We start from the raw sequence: 18130 nt of genomic DNA on the forward strand, positions 1-18130 counted from the left end.
CATGTAATTGACCCAAACTGGCCATGTGACTCTCTCCCGAACTGAGAGAACCATGCAAATGTAGATGAGCAAATGAAGTATGTTCGGTATTACTGACTTTTCCACGTTCACAGAAATGGATTGTAGTCACGACTTTGATGAGCCATCCAACTTACATTTGAGTGTTAGGTGTGGACATAGAAAAATTTGATGAAAATGTAGAAACGTGAAAAATGAAAGAAACAAGGCAAATATTACCAAAAATCACAATAATAATATTCAGAGGAACAACAACAAAAAAAGAAGAAGAAATATTTATTTAGGGTTTAGAATATGCCAAACATGTTCTAAGTGCTTTAAGTGTATCATTTTACTTAATCGTCACAACTACATTCTGAAGTAATTATTATTATCCTCATTTTATAGATGAGAAAACTGAAGTACAGAGAGATTAAGTAATTAGCCCAAGCTCACACAACTAGGTGGTGATGGAGACGAGATCTGAGTCCAGGCAGACTGCTTCCAGGGTTTGCTAAAATGGAAAAAATAAATAAATAAATAAAATCCAAGGATAGCACTTGAAGTAAGCCAGACTGTTGTTTTTCAAAAAACCTAACAGAATTGCATCATTTCCATGTTGAAATGTTATGGACCAAAATCTGATTCTCAGCCTTCCAAGCGCAGAAATATCTATCATTCCACCAGCCAGAGAGTTCAGGAGTGACCTCAGACTGATGTATGATCAGGACGCTACTGAATAAATTTATAATGAGAATTTGTAAGGCTTTCATGTCCTCCCCCTCCGCAAGATGTTCGTTCTCTTTGTTTAGGAAAGCCGTGAGGGGAAATATAACTATAACAAAGGTACTTGCCTATTAATTTATAATTAATTGCACAGCTGCTAAGTAGCCTGAGCACCAAAGTTCTTAGACCTGAGCAATATTCTTATGAGGGAAATGGATATTGAACCTGCCTGGGGATAAGGGACTAGAGCTAGAAGTTAGTTATGTGAATCCATTGCGTACTGACATTAAAAAGAGTAGAATGAGGGAGTCTGGCTGGCTTAGTCAGTAGAGCGTGTGACTCTTACTCTCAAGGTCATGAGTTCAAGCCCCATATAGTAAAAATACTATATATATGTGTGTGTATATATATATATATATATATACACACACACATATGTATGATATATGATATATATATATATATATATATATATATATATATATATAATTATTATGATCTCATCTCCACAATAAGAATTGTATCTGTCAGGTATAGTCTATAGTCAAACGGAACAACCACTCTCCATTCAGTCCAGACCAGAGACTTCCAAATTTTCTCAGTTCACTGTGCCCTTAGTGTCTCACAAATTTTTTCACAGTGCCTATAGGGCAAAGGAAATACCAAACAGTTCCTTTTGTAAAGTAGCCATGGCCCATCAGTTTAATAAGTATTCATTTACTAATAACATAGAAGCATTTGAAAGAAATAATGCTTATACATTGAAAAACTACATATTTACATATAATTCTTAAATAGCCGCAATTACTAACAGGTGTGCCCCTGTCGGACACCACACACCTTTGCAAACCTTGACATCAGATTGGGCAACACCACCCTCATTTCCTGTTCCAGGTTCCCTTTCACATGGTGCTTGCTTCTAATCACAGAAACTGCCGAACATCCAGCTTTTCAAGGATATGACTTCACTGGAAGGAATGTAGGAGTGTCTAATATTTGAGCTATGAGGTACCTAGTAGTCTGTGCAGCATCCAACGAATGGATATTGAGCATTGCTGTGCTTCCCTTGAGCATTTGTAATATAGCACAGCACTCCAGTGTGAACTTGACAGTGTTCAGACAGACACAGTCAACATTCGCTTTTGACAAGTTTTGCTAGCTTATAGGACTAAAACTCCTTTGTCTGGACCCATCTTTTCTTTGGTTATGTTAATATATTCTATCTGATACTTTTGCCCTAGGGCTAATTCCTTTTGCCTCAACCACCTGCTACAAATCTCTTTAACCCTTCTTTACCATTTAACTCTAAGGTGGAAACTCTACCTCCATCTCAAGCTCCTAAGGAGAACCTTACTGCAGCTCTTGTGGACAAATGACAGAAACTACCCAAAACTGTTCAAGAAGTTGGTATGAAAGCTGCAAGTAACATGATAGGCAGATGATTGATCTGAAAAGATTTAGGACTGTCACTCTGCTAGTCTTAGTATTATACCAAGCCCAGAAGAAACGTGAGTGCCAGAGTGAGACATCCCAGATCATCCAAGATCCCTTGGACTTGTTTCATGAACTCCATTGCAACAAATACGAATAATCCCTGAGGCTGAGGTTTCAGGGAGAAACAAAACTCCGCCCCCCCCCCCAACCAATGTTCTTTTCTTTTTTCTTCAGTCTAATGATGTGTGTTTCATTTTCTATCACAGAAAAGGAGGGAATGATATTTAAATAAGTACTAGTTAAATAATGCATTTTGGCTATCTCTGAATACATTAATCATATACTCAGTCATCATTGCTTCAGAGAATCCAACTTAGAGGTGGATCTCATTAGAATGTCAAAGAAACACAGTTTTTACAAGGAAGCTCTAAAAATTGTCCCTAAATCGACTGATATTTTACACGTTTCAATAATTGAAAAATACTTTTTGTTTTCCTTTTTCAATGTAGTATATATTGCCACCACTCAGAAACAAAAGGCAAGAACGCAAGATCAAAGAAAAATACTGGTTCAAGTATTTTTGTCTGTGAAAATGATTCCACTAATCATAAAAATCCTCTAGTGTAAGAGATGAAAGCTTATTGTCATTATCAAGTATCTCTTTTTTCAGTTTTTCTACTCTTAGCCAATTGTTGGAGGGGGACGTGAATATTGCTGAACAATAATACAACCTGCCCTTTAACATGTATAAGGAAACACTGGGAGGTTTTATTTATTAAGATTTCCTTCCAACCCCTCTAGTCAATAGTTTCTAATACTTGGTTTTGCAAGTATATTTCATTTATTCTTTAGGAATATTGAACATGCGTTTGCCTAAAGTACTGGCCCAAGTGTTAGGCAATTAGGTTCTTTTCCGGCTCTCCCACTAGAAAACAATCATTTTGAAAATTCCATATTAGATTTCACCAGGATTACCTGAGCAATAAACCTCCTCCAAATCCCAGTAGTTTCTGGCAACAGGCATTTACTTCTCCTTCACATTACATGTGGGTAGGTCTGCTCTAGGACTGTGGATCATGTTCCCTGAATCACTTATTATCCCAGGACCCAGATATGGAGCACACCCACCCAGGATGTGATGCTCATGTGATGGCAGGCAAGAGTTGGTGAGAATTCAAAGACTCCATGAAGTTTCATCTCAGACCTGTTGCGATGTGACTTCCACATTACGTTGGCAAAAGGAAGTCACGTGGCTAAGCCCAATATCAGTAGGATGGAGAAATATACTATTCTCAAGTGGAGAGTGAATATTTGATGGATGTTAATACATCCTACCCCAGTCAGCCATCTTGGTCACATTCACTTATTTCTTCCCACATAAAATGTGCTCACTTCCACTGCAGGGAAGGGACACGGCAAAAGTGTCCTGTAATCAGGGCACCAGGGTCTAAAGGCAAGATGTCATAATAGTGTCTATATAAGGGCTAATTGTGGCTTCTCTTGAGTTTGAGACCTATGGGGAAAATAAGACAACTCATCTGTACACACACACACACACACACACAACACAATTGTAGGACAAAACAGGTTAACCACAATAAACACCACCATCTGAAAAGGCAAAGAGTGGGAGACAGAAAGCAGTCACTGGTCCATAGCAATTCAGAAATCTTGGAGGCCAAATGTTGCATGATCCCCCATCCTTGGGGTTAGGTGATGTTTCTTGATTAGGCCCAATTTGGCTCCCTGGGAACAGCTCCCCAATCCACTTCTTCCATAGCTACTGGAACCACCATCTGGGAAAACCTTTTAACTCATTGCTTCTCTGCTCCATTGAGGTTTATGAGATTGAGGGAGCTGAGCTGTTTCCAGCCCACAGAATTTGTGGCCCAAGTGTCAGTTTGTGTTTGTTATCATCAAATGCCTTTTACATCCAGGCTGGCGGTACCATTAGTAATATAACTTTTTGAGAAACTTTGCTGACGTAGGTTTTTATTCCAGGGCTGTAGTCATATCAAAATTTGTTTGAGTCATTTCTCCCTCACTAGACTTAGTTACAAGTGCTTTAGGTTGATCAGCCCTCCCTGGGACCGAGTCTCTTGTCACTTTTCCTCAGCCATTTTATCCAAGTGAAAGGAGTTATTGGAGGCCACGTGAATCTAATCAGAAGTCTTAAAGAAATCTGTGATCATCGCAACTTTGATTTGTTTTTGCCCTCAGGCTGTGTCATGAGCATCAATCAGCATTTCGGCTCAAGGATTTCTCATCTTCATCTTGACTGTCTACAAATGAGAAACCATTTCATTTTCCAGTGCGCCAAGCTCCCTTCGACTCTCTATGTCCCCTTGCAAACCACATAGATCCTTTCTCGGCTTATTCTTTCTTACATTACAAGATAAAAACATAACAAATGACAACCAACTCCAAACAGTAAATATCTTAAGTACATTCTCAGCCTCCTGGGTATTTTCATTCAAAAGCTTAGCTAAATATTTCCTTATTGCATAATATGGGTGGCCATTTTTTCCAGGCTCCTATAAATTTCCTTGCCACACACCAATCAGTCCCAAGCCAATACCAGAACTATTTATTTCTCTGTTGTTATTGTGGAAAATGCTTCACTTCTATCAATACCTCCATTTGTCAGCTTCAAGAATATTTTATGTTGCATGGCAGGAAAAGAAAAAGAAAAATGTCAAAATCTCAATGATTTAATATGACAAATACTCAGATCTTATTTACATACTAACTGTTGGCTATAGGTTGTGTACTGAAGCTGTGTTTCAGCCTGTGAATTGGATTTAGGTGTGCTCCACAAGCTGGTGGAAAGTCGTGATGTCTTTTAAAGTCCAGACTTGTCAAAATAGCACTTCTGCCATATTCCATTAGCTAAAGCAAGTTACAGGATCAAGCCCCAAATTCATGGGGTGGAGAAGTACATTTCTCTCAGTGGCAAGAGAAAAGACTGAATATTTGTTGAAGAATAATGCAACTCACCACAGCTACTAAATTCTTACTGGCCTCATTACGATGTGAATCAAGGAAAGGAAAAAATGATGTATAAACAATCATACTGTGTAACTAACAATTAGATGCTAAAATACCCTCTGTGTTTCTGATGTTTGCAAAGTAGCTTTAAGCAAGTAGTTTTCAACCGAGCTGAAACATATCTACTTTTTGCTCTTTCCTACTGCACGTCTACTGAAGTCAATGAGCATGTACTAATGATATTTAGATACAGTCCTGCACAGGCTATGGATGGCTTATAATTAGATTATCAGTGAGAAGTGTCAGTAATTTCTTTATCTATAATGTCAAAACATATAAAAGTGAATTTATCACCCCTTTGGAGAAATTTCAACATCATTATGTCATCAGAGGGCTGCACTCAAGTTTATTTAGCAAATAAGTTGGCTTTCAGTACTATTGTAACATTGTCACTTGGCCTGTCAGCCCGATTTACCCTGGCTTCCCATTTGCAAAATAAGAAAAATAAGTTTTTCTATAGCACGACCAGGCATAAAGTAAAACGTCTACTACTCATTCTCCATCTTCTACTCTCGGCATGAGTACAGGGGTGGTAGGAGGTTGGGATTTTTCTGAATGACATGAAGTTTTTGACCTTTACCTTTCAAATAATATTTACATACGAGGTTCAAACTTAGAGCAGTCATCCTGAAGCTTAGGCCAAAAGGGAAGTGTGAACCATGGCAGAATGTGCTTCTCTGGTGAGGAATTTCACTTATCCATGCTCAGCACCTTTAAAAATCTCACTCAGAGCCCGACAGTCATTTCAGAATGTTAACGGATCTCTGGTGGTCTGCAATGAGCACCTGTATCAGTGTCGTCTGTTTTGTACATGTGTCCTAATATGTCACCATTCTAAGACAATTATGCATCCATCTGTCAGATCTCATAACTGTAGGGATAAGAGTGAAAGATTCAATGTGTCTAAAAGAATTTTATATATACCAGTTGCCGATGTCAATTTCCCACCTGTTTATTTTATAACAAGCTCAAATTTATAAGAAGGGATATGCATAACTACTTTCAAGGCAAAGAGTTCCATGGTTGAGACGGTCTTCTCCGTTCTTCAGGAACCCCAGTGTCATTTCATCCACTCGTCACAGAAGTGTGACCTGCACTTGAATGGAGCCAGAAAATACTGGAGTGAGTGAAGGGTAAAGTAAATTGCATAGAATTTTAATTCGTAGAGGCGTGTTCTCCACCTGAAATCTCCTCTTGTTCATAAATTAAAGTTGAATCTGTGATCCAAAGGTGATCTAATCCCCAGATAAATCAAGCCTGGATTCTCAGGTGTAAACCTCAATTCCCTACTATTTTCCACTACTTTTCTTATGTAAAACAAAACTTTTCTTTTGTCTAAAAATAAATGACCGAATTTAAGTACCATGACGTACAAATTTAAGAAGAACCACTACATACCTATTAGAATGGCTAAAATTTGAAGTACAGACATCATCAAATGTCCACAAGGATGTGCACCAATAGGAACTCTCATTGGTTGCTGGTGGAAAGGCAAAATGGTGCAGTCACATTGGAGAACAGCTTGGCAGTCTTAGAAAACTAAACATACTCTTAACATATGATCCAGCAATCTCGCTCCTTCATATACGTAAATGAGTTGATAACTTATGTCCACACCAAATCTGCACTTGAATGCTTAAAGTAGATTTATTCATAATTGTCAAAATAGGGAAGAAATCAAGATGGGCTTTAATGGGTAAATGGGTAACTAAACTGTGGTACATCCATACAATGGACTATCGTTTGATGATAAAAAGAAATGGGATATCAAGCAATGAAAAGAGACAAAGGAAACGTAAGTGCGTATTGCTAAATGAAATAAACCAATCTGAAAAGACCATATACTGCATGATTCCAACTGTATGACATTCTGGAAAAGGCAAACTATGGAGACAGTAAAAAGATCAGTGGTTGCCAAGACTTCCTAAGGAAGGAGGAAGGAAGAGGTGGAGAAATAGAGCTGTTTAATTTTTAGGGGAATAAAAGGATTCTGTATAAGACTGTAATGGTGGGTACATGTCATCATACATTTACAACACAGTGTACAAACCAAAACATAAACCCTAAGGTAAACTCTAGATTTTAGTTAGTAATAATGTATCAAGACAGGCTCATCAATTATAACAAATAATTATACCCATCTTGCACAATATAACACTGGGAGAGGAGAGACTGTGGGGAAGAGAGAAGTATACTCAAACGCTCTGGACTTCCTACTCGATTTTCCTGTAACCATAAAACTCCTTGCAGAATTAAAACCACAGAGTAAATCAAAGAATTCTTTAGGTTACAGCGTATGGCTTCATGAGTTAAAATTAATCAAACTGACTGACTCCGGAACTTACACATGAAACTAATTTCATCACACACTGCTTTTCATTTGTAACAATCTCAGATATATGCAGAAAAAGGTGGTTAAACAGAGATATGAATACTGACACGGTATTTGCTTTGTGTTCAAAAGCTCTATACTTTTAAAATATAGCTTGTTTTCTAAAGAACCATATCTTTTCAAAAGTAAACATTCTCTTTTAAAATAATTCTGAAACTAAAGACGTCTTTTTTTTTTTTTGAATTGAAGGATAGTTGACATACAATGTTACATGTACATTTCAGGTATACAACAGTGATTTGACAAGTTTATAAGTTATGCTGTGCTCACCACAAGTGTAGCCACCTTCTGTCACCATACAACACTATTACAATACCATTGACTATATTCCCTATGCTGTGCCTGTCATCGCTGTGACTTATTCATTCTGTAACTGGAAGCCAGTACTCCCATTCCCCTTCATCCATGAAGATATTTTTAAATAGTTACTCTTACACTGCCTTCTGTCATTGCCTTAAATGTACCTCTTATTTCTCATCTAGAATACTCATTCAAATATTTGTTCAGCATATACTGAGCACCTACTATATGCTAGGCATTGTCTCAGGCATTACAGTAAATATCCCAGATATTTACTGTCCCAAATGAAACAAGACCCCTGAACTCAGGGAGCACACAAACCTAATGAGACACCGTGGGTTTGATTCTATAATAAACAATGTCAAAATCTCAGCAGCTTAGCATAATGAAGGTTAATTTCCAGTTTATATCACAGCTAGTATGGATCCATATGTGTGTGGTGGGGGAGGGAAACTGTTGATGGGGAGGGTGCTCTGTGTAGTGACTCAGAAATTCGGACTCTTCATATTTAGTGGCTCCATAAACTTCAGTGTGCGATCCTAAAAATTGCCATAAAAGAGGAGAGGAAGATCGAATGTGGAAGGCTGTGTAGGAGGGGTTTATGACCAACTCTACTAGTTATATACATCATATGGTCCCAACCTAACTATAAAGAACGATGGGAAATAGAAGCTACTTGGCCAGGAAGAAATGAAATGGGCTGATAAAGAACATACTGTTCTTTCTGTCACACAGATATATACATGAAAATATTTATAATACAGTGTGGTAAGTGATTTTATTCAAAAGAGAGTTTCCAAAGACTTTAAACTAAAATTCTCATAAAGCAGCTAATTTTCCCATAAAAATGTAAGTTAGAGGAAGTGTCTTAGATATTATAACTCTCTAACTATTTTAGCACCTTTTTGCTTGAAAGTTCCTTTTTATTTTCTCAACCAATACCCAGTATTTTAAAGTTTCCTCTCTTAAATGATTGAGTAAAATAGGTCATGCAGTGTTTGGCCTTCTCAACATTTCCCCACATCCAACTTTCATCCCAAAGCTTGGGGACACATTTCTCAGCAAATGTGGTAATGCGCCACTATAAATGACTGTCGGATGACACGGTTAAAGAATACAAAAAAATCTTACATAATAACATTATATGACAAAGTACAGTCCTATTTCCCTAAATCATCCACACACAGTCAGATGCCTGTAAACAAATTCACATAATACAGACTAAATATGTGTGAGAAGCATATCTTTTTTATCGGCCAAATTCAGATTCTCAATAACTCAAAGTGTAATTTTTTTCAGGTTCTCAATAAGTCAAAGTGTGATGTTATTGTATTTTAACTATTTTAAATCACATAATAAACTTTGCATAAAATGTGACCAAATTTATGAACTCGGTTTTGTTTTGTTTTCCAAGAGCCTCGTAAGCTACAGACCAAACCGGGATAGCTTTTCTATCCTTGGCGCCTTCCAACTCTTTCCCCATGATATCCTTGGAAAATTAGAAATGAGAAGCACAGATCGCATCATGTTATTCTCTTCAGAAGAATCCTTTAATGGTTCTACACCCCACTAGCTCGACTACCTGTAAGACAAAGGCCAAACTCTATAGTTTTTAAATGCTGTTTCTTACAACAAACATTTAACGAAAATCTACCAGATGCCAAGTATTGCAGAGAAGCAAAACTTGAAAACTCTTTACAATCTTTGCAAAACATACTCTTTCATCTGTAGTTTCTAGCACTATCCATCGTTGGCTCCAACATACGTAGCAGCTAGTCACCCCCTGACCACAAGATTTTTTTGTTCATTTCTCCTCGCCTTTGAACACGCTATATCAGCCAGAGTTTAGTGTAGTAAATAGATATTTCGAGCAGAAAGGGATTTAATGCAGGAAATTAAATGCTTACAAAATGATTAGAAGGGCTGGCAGAAGGGGAGCCATGGGTCTGCTACTGGAGTGATGAGTTCAAAGACACGTGACCCTGGTAACTAGACCCAGGTATGCGGATTCTGGCTCCTTCGATTATCTAACTGCCTTGAGATCCACCAGACGCTGGAATATTAAGTCTTGCTGGTTTACTCTCCAACATGTCTATGGCATTATTTACCAGTTAAAATAGCAGCAAGAACATGGTTTCTACCACAATAGCCACATTCCAAATTTCCTATGAATGCATCTAATTAGCATAATCTAAGTTACTTTCAGACCTAGACTATCAGGAGACCTAGGAAACAGGTTTTAGCTCTCTCTCTCTGTAGTTAGGAATGCACAGAGAAGGAAGTAGGAAAGAATGCTGAGTCAAATCCAGAATGAACAGTATCTAATGCCTGGATTGCATTCCATCCCTATTCTCTGCCGACCACCATACCTACTCCAACATCCAACTCTAGTATTCTAGTATTCTAGTATTCTTCTGCATGATGAGATACCTGGCTGTAAGACAGGACCATAATATTGCTCAGTTCCTGAGGGTACCATTTTCAGAGGACGTTTTGAATGCTAAGAATACACAGGATGTCTTGGGTTCTGAGTCAGTGTTGCCTCCTGAAATTGTTCACCACAGTAGCCCTGCTATAAATCTGACTCTTCTTTGTACAAACATAATTGTGTTGTGATGTTTTACTCTCTGTTGATCGCACTGGACTGTGTATTTTCAGAAAGCAACACCTATATCTTACTTTTATCTGAATATTCTCCTTTTTCTCATGCCTGGATGTATAAAAGGCACCTTAAGAAATGTTTTTTGAGGGTTGCCTGGGTGGCTCAGTCGGTTGAGCCTCCAGCTTCCACTCAGGTAGTGATCTCATGGCTCGTGGGTTTAAACTCCGCATCAGTCTCTGTGCTGACAGCTCAGAGTCTGGAGCCTGCTTTGGATTCTGTGTCTTCCTCTCTCTCTGCCCCTCCCATTCTCACACTCTGTCTCTGTCTCTCTCTCTCAGAAGTAGACATTAAATTTTGTTTTAAAAAAATACTTAAAGAAATGTTTTTCGAAGGATTTCAAAAGGAAGGATTTTGAAGGATTTCATTTTTAATGTCATCAGAGCAAAAAATGACTTCTAGAGAATTTTCTGTTTGTGGAGGAAATGCTTTGTGACACTTTAAAATAAATAAAAGGCCCTTTTTAATCCCTTCTTTTCAATGAGTTTAAGATGATTATCTGGACCAAATATATAGGTAGATACATCATGATTTATATTTAAGAGGAATCAACTCTAAGATGTGGATGTGATTTTTACTATGTGTGATCTTCCATTAACTCCTCAGGGTTTTTCCTACTAATGGTTCAGAATTCAGCTGGAAACAAAGGGGGTACCTTAGTATCCTTGGTATAAGATATGCTCTCTTTGGAGTTTTGTTGTTATTGCAAGGAACATAAACTCATGGAAACACTATAACGAGAATTGAGTTTCATTGTGGAAACACATGTGGACAGGAATACAAACTGAAGGTGAGAACAGTCAGGAAGGTGTCCAGGCAGCTCCAAGGATTAGTATCCTCTCTCTCTCTTCTTCTTTTTCCCTCAAGCCACGTGGCTTTATTGGTCCTCTCTTGCACTCTGTGCATTTAGACTTTTCCTCCTGCCAACTTTTCAATGTCATACACTTCTTTCTTTCTCTTTCTCTCTTTCTCTCTTTCTTTCTTTCTTTCTTTCTTTCTTTCTTTCTTTCTTTCATACAAAGAGAGAGAGAGAGAGAGAGTAGGGGCGAGGGACAGAGGCAGAGAGAGAAAGAATCTTAGGCAGACTTCACACCCAGCGCAGAGCTGGGACATGGGAATCGATTGATCCCATGACTCTGGGATCGTGACCTGAGCTGAAATCAAGAATTGGATGCTCAACTGACTGAGCCATGCAAGAGCCCCTAATATTGTTCTCTTTCTACCTATTTACTCACAGTTTTGTTCCTCAGAAATTTGACTTGCCTGTGATTTCACGGCTCTGACCAGACTCTAATGACACCTGTCTTGTACCCTTTCAGGGAAGTGCCTACTGCTGTCAGATTCTCTTTCCCACTCAACATCTTTAGATAAAGACTTTGGTCCAGCTCACCTTGTCTTGCTAGACGATATCATAGGAAGTTTTTACGTCTGAAAACTCTTTTCAGCCACCATGAGTTGGCTTTTCTTTTAGTTTCTGCTAAAAACATTCTAAGTGTTCTAGGAGTGTTGGCCTATTCCAAACCAATAGGAAAGTGATTTCTTCTAACTCCTTAGGCTGTCATGAGTTATTTCTCACATAATAGTTTACCCCAATTATTTGTTCCTGATTATTTTGGATGTGTGTAAGTGTATTACTTCTATATGGTCGACAGTGTTTATGTCTTCAAATAATTCGTTGTAGCTACCAAGAACTGTGAAGGGCTGGAAATTCTACCTTGTTTGCAAGCTGACTTAGATTGCCACAGTTTTGTAGATATACAGAAGACACAATACTCCTGAATCAGTGTCCAGGCAACTTTATTACCCACAACAATAGCAATAGCCTGAATGTCATCGTTTTCTTACATCAGTTCTATGGGCCCCAACCACCACAGGGCTGGCTGATGCTAATACACGCAGAGGGTGGTGTTACAGAAAAGGATTCTCTGGCTTAGCACACTCTAATCTTGTATAAGATTACAAGAAAATCTGCACACAACCTTTGCTAAGGAGGGAGACATTATCTTTATTGTTATGGTAGACAATGAACAAACCAGCCCTCTGTCCTAGAGGGAGACAGTATCTCTATATTCCAAGGCTGCTTGCTATACAAATATCTGTGAAAAGATAGCCCAAAACAAAAGCTGTCAGTGTCTGCTTGTAAGATACTCAAAAACTTGAGAGATGAAGGGAGAATTTTCTTACATTAGTAACATACTCCTTCATACCCAAAGAGGAGTGATTTTTCATCATAATTCATGCAACCAAATGACGAGCTTAATTATACTGTATTATTTCATTGTTCTCAGTGAACATTTGCTCACTTTTTTCTTAAGTTGGGAATGAATTATAATTATAAGCTGATCTCTTTGAGATCAAAAAATATTATTTTGTTCATCAATAGAAAATATAATTATGCTTTGAAACCTTTCTCTTTTGGGGGGCAATTTTACAATGTCTTTTGATGAATATCTGTTAATCAATGTGTTATATGAATTCAAGTATATATATATATATATATATATATATATATATATATATATTCTGATATATTCTGGATTTCACTAGACTTCTTGGAAATATTTTAAATTAAATAAAACTAATGTGTAATACTGATTTACATCGTCCATAAAAATAAAGTCTCATTCCCAAGTTGTTTGTATTTCCAATGCAATAATGTCTTCTTTTGCCTAATGCTAACAATGATTGTCTCTGATTCATACCAGCCTTTCGCTATAGCTCATTGGCCAAAATGTAGTCCCTTGGCCTTAACCAGTGCAAGGAAAGGAGAATGGCCTTGCTTTTTCCTAAACTGCAGTGTGTCCATTGACTATTAAGGCTGCTATCACTAAGACAGTAAGGGAGAATAGATATTGGGATACTACTAACAATCTCTGTAATACAGCCTTCACCTTATCCTCTAAGAAGCTATTGCAATTATTGTCCTTTAATTCAAGGATTTGTTTAGGCCCTGGTCCTCCAGTTTTTTCCTGATTTCCCCTCCATTACCTTAACCTGACTTTTTCGGTTTCAGGAGAGAATTTCTGATTATTCTTCTGGCCATCTTCCTTCTTCTGATTTGGCTTCTTCCCAAGACTGTCTGTTAAATCATAGGCCCCACTTGGCTCAACCATTTAGGCCTATAGTCAAATGATCCAGTTCCCCAAACTTAACTCAGTTAGTTACTATGAAAGCCTGAACCTAACACTAACACTCTGGCATTAACTAGTTAACTAAAGCCTTAGTTTTTCAAGCCTTTTCTAAATTTTTCACGGGGATAAGTTTTCACTCTTCAGACCAGTCGCTCATTTAGTACATTTCATTCATTCCTTTATTACCAAAAAATTATCGACTACCTGCCATGTGCTGGGCATTGAATAGCAGAGAATTGTTTTTCCTCCATATTGACATGTTTTTGCAAAACACACTGCCAGGATCCAGCAGCAAAAGTGGGTTAAGAATAGATAACTTTTTCCCTACTAGAACACTTTGCCACACAAAACAAGGGATCACTGTGTACTTTCACAGAGCTTCCTGGTCTAATATTTCAATATTTCAAGACAGTTATAAGCACATTTCCTTATTTATCTCCCTAACTCTTTCAACTCCTAAGTTTCAGTTGTTGGCAGGTATACTTTGGCACTTTCCAGTGGATATTCTTACACACCTTCCAGCAGGAATAGCTTCAAAGAATTAGCCTATTTACTGTTACTGATTATGCAACACATCATTTTTGACAGCTAACACTACTTCCTGGAATTATGAGAACACATTGTACTTAACTGGCAATTGGTGGAAGAAATATAAAAACAGTTTCCCAAGAAAATAGTGTATGATAGACTAAGAACAACTTAGAGTATTTCTTATATCAAATGCTATCTAAATATATTTTAATAATCCTGAGGTACAGTGTCAGAAATGTTTTTGGAAAGAATAAGGTGACTTAATATAGGTCCGTAGTTTAATAAGATCAAATTCCTGGCAATGAGGTTGAATTCTTGGCAAATCACCAAATGTGTGGATTCTGATATGAATTTCTAACCAAACATGGGGAATGGAAGGTAACAAGTGGCATTATCTGTGAAGAGCCATTTAATTTTATGATCAGAAAATCTAAAAGGTTAACTTGGAATTTCTCAATGCTGCTGCATGATCCAAATTTTGGAAAATTAAATAGAATATAAAAAGTGTATATTTTTTAGAACCTTGGAAACTCTTTTTCCCCCTTTTCTTCATCATCGAAATTCTTCAAACAATAATTTATCCTTTTTTAGCTACTTTGTCATCACTGTTTTATTGTGGTCAGTCTTCTAATTTGGCAAATAGTGGGACACCAGGCTGGCTCTGTCCATAGAGCATGTGACTCTTGATCTTGGGGTCATGAGTTCAAACCCCATGTTGGGCATGGTGCACACTTTTAAATAAGTAAATAAATAAATAAATAAACGAATATCACTCAACAATCTGGAGTATAGTGTTACCAAAAGTATGAGCAAGAGTAAGATAAGCTTTGGTACCAAAGTAAATAAATTCCAAAACTGTAATGGATTCACACACACACACACACACACACACAGTGTATGTATTTCTTGCCTGCAGAAAGTCTACTCAAGTCTAATGGCTCTCCAGAGCAACCTCCTTCAAATGAGTCAGAGATCTAGACTGGTTCTATGCAGTGGCTCCAGAATCTCGATATATAGCCATCACAATCACAGTGGTTGGAAAGGAGTGAGCTGTAAGATTATGCAACAGATTTTCCTTGTCTCAGCCCAAAAGTGACACAAAGAAGTTATAGAAGTTATTTCTCCTCACAGCTCATGGTTTTGTCTGTTTGCAAGAGGGTTGGGAAGTATAGTATTCCACAAATTCAGAAAGATGAGACTGGGATATTGAGAAGCTTCGGGAATGTTTACCATACCACTTTATTGAAGCCTCACTACTTATTATTGAATATAACTATGCTTTCCTAATGCCTTATATTTATTAATTTTATCACCACTTTCTTCCCGCATTGATTATTTCTTTTTCAAAATTTGGAAACTCAGGGCTCCTTTTTAACACTTGAACAAGGTTGCATGCCTCTTTAAAAAAATAAACAAAATCAAAAGGAAACAAGAACAAATAGTCGCATTGGCCTCTGTGGTCTGCCTTTCAAGGAATTCATCAAGATTCCTTTTCTGACTACTTATTCTAAACCTACTCACTGTGACTTGATGTCTCTGAGTGCTACGAAGCTATCTACCCTCACATTCAGAAAAGTCACCGAGAACAGAAACTGTACCTCACTGCCTACATATTAACGATGTGCTATTTATTCCACCGTCTCCATTAGCATTCTACTTTCTCTAAAGACTCTTATCCCTATAAATGATGGGCTTGTTCATTAGAAAAACTTTCTGAAAGATCCATCATCTTTTCAATGGAAAACATCAAAAGTTTGAACTCTCAGATTCTTTGAATTCCTCTCCTCAAAATCCTAACCTCCCTGTTTCTTGGCAATCGTGGACTGTCATAGGTGATCCTTACCAAGTCCTAATCAAGTGATTGTGTTGAAAGACCCACCTTACGCCACACTTCCCATTGTCAATAAATTCTGACCTTACCTTCCCGCCTTTTGAGATACTACCAAAGCTCTTGGGGGTGGTGATCTTTCTTACACAGTAAGTAATGAATTCAACTTGCCTTACTAACAGTGCATGTAGGTGATATTTGGGGAGCCAAATATGCTTTTCTGAGAGCATTTACTGACATTAATGGCAGAGTATTTATTTACATTAATGGGCAGAGCATTTTTAATTAATTAATTATTTATTTATTTTATCTGATTTCTTTTTCTTGTCTCACTAATTTTGACTGGATGTTTGTTTAATTTTTTTTCAAAAGCCTATTTATTTATTTTGAGGGAGAGAGAGAGGGAGAGAGAGAGCACGCACACCTGCGTGCACATGGGGGAGGGGCAGAGACAGAAATAGAAAGAGAGAATCCCAAGCAGACTCTTCACTGTCAGCACAGAACCCAATGCAGGGCTTGACCTCACGAACCGTGAGATCATAAATACTGAGTACTTAAGTACTTCAGTCTACCCCAACATGTATCATTCACAAATCTGGCTGTTGGAACTCTAGCTCAAATCTACCTTCTCAGAAAACTGCTTTTCTGAGAGCATTTACTTACATTAATGGCAGAGCATTTATTTACATTAATGGGCAGAGCATTTTTGATTATTCATTTATTTACTTACTTATTTACTTGTTTATTTATATTAATGGCAGAGCATTTATTTACATTAGTGACCTGATTTTTCTCCAAGTTATTTGTAGTGGGTTGAATAGCATCTCCCCCAAATTTGTATCTTCCTGGAACTTTACAGAATGTCATTTTATTTGGAAATAAGGCTTTTTGCAAATAGGTTGAGGATCGTGAAGAGATTAGACTGGGTTAAAATCCAATGACTGGTGTAATCATACAAAGAGAAGAAATCACATAGAGACACGGAAGGAAAACAGAGAAGAAGGTGACGCGAAGACAGAAGCAGGAATTGGAGTGATGCACTCATAAGCCGAGGAGCACCAAGGGTTGCCAAGAGCCACCAGAAGCCGGAAAGAGGCTAGTGAAGAGTCTGCTGTGTCTTCAGAGAGAGCCTGGTCTTGCTGACACCTTGATTTGGGACTTCTGGTCTCCAGAACAGTGAGAGGTTTTCTTTCTAGCTCACCAAGTTTGTGGTAAGTTGTCAAGGCAGCCCTAAGAATCTAATACAGATTTTTACCTAAATTAGAAAACTTGAAATTCTCTTTCATTTCACTCTTTCCCTTGTCCGTTTCCATCCCTGCTTACTTCCATGGCAAAATATTGCCTCCAAGTCCTATAAATTTTACTTCCTGGTGGCATCCTCTCTTCAGTCTTTGCCTTTTATAGTCTTCTTCGTAGCTCCGCCGGAATAAATCACAGTATTGTTCTTACCATGTAAATAAACATTCTATAGACTTCCCATTATTCTCCTTTGTTTATGAGTTAAATAAAAATTCTTCAGCTTGACGTTCAAAACTCTTGAATGACCTAGCAATATTTCCAACCATTCTAATCTGGGATCCATTCTTTTGGGTCCTCTTCCATGAGTATTCTGTATCCTGTTACAATTTGTGGGAATGCAGTCTTCCCATTGAGTTGGTTTTTATTCTTCTGACCTAAAATATTAGCTCACTGAAAACATTCCAAATATGGTTTTATTTTTTTTGCCTCTAAACAGGTTATATTTTGCCCTATAATGTATTTATACATGTCTTCCCCTTGCCCTGTCCAACTAGAATATAATTTCTCCTTATACAAATCCATACTTTTATTTACTCTTACTCGTCATGCTTATAATGGGCTTATGAATTAAGTCGGCATTTGTTGAATTAACTTGAATTTGTTAATAGGTTTGGAATTGATAAATCCAGAGACTATTATGTAAGGTTGAAAACTTGAGGGTGTGGGAGCAAACTACTAACATCAACGTCATTGAAGATACTCCCACAGAAAGGCAAACATGTTTTCGGCATTACTTTTTTTTCCCTTAAGTAAGCTAAGGCTAATTTCAGTGTTTATTGAGATAT

This window comes from Panthera leo, chromosome B1 (genome assembly GCF_018350215.1).
Source record: "Panthera leo isolate Ple1 chromosome B1, P.leo_Ple1_pat1.1, whole genome shotgun sequence".
NCBI classification, from domain to species: domain Eukaryota; kingdom Metazoa; phylum Chordata; class Mammalia; order Carnivora; family Felidae; genus Panthera; species Panthera leo.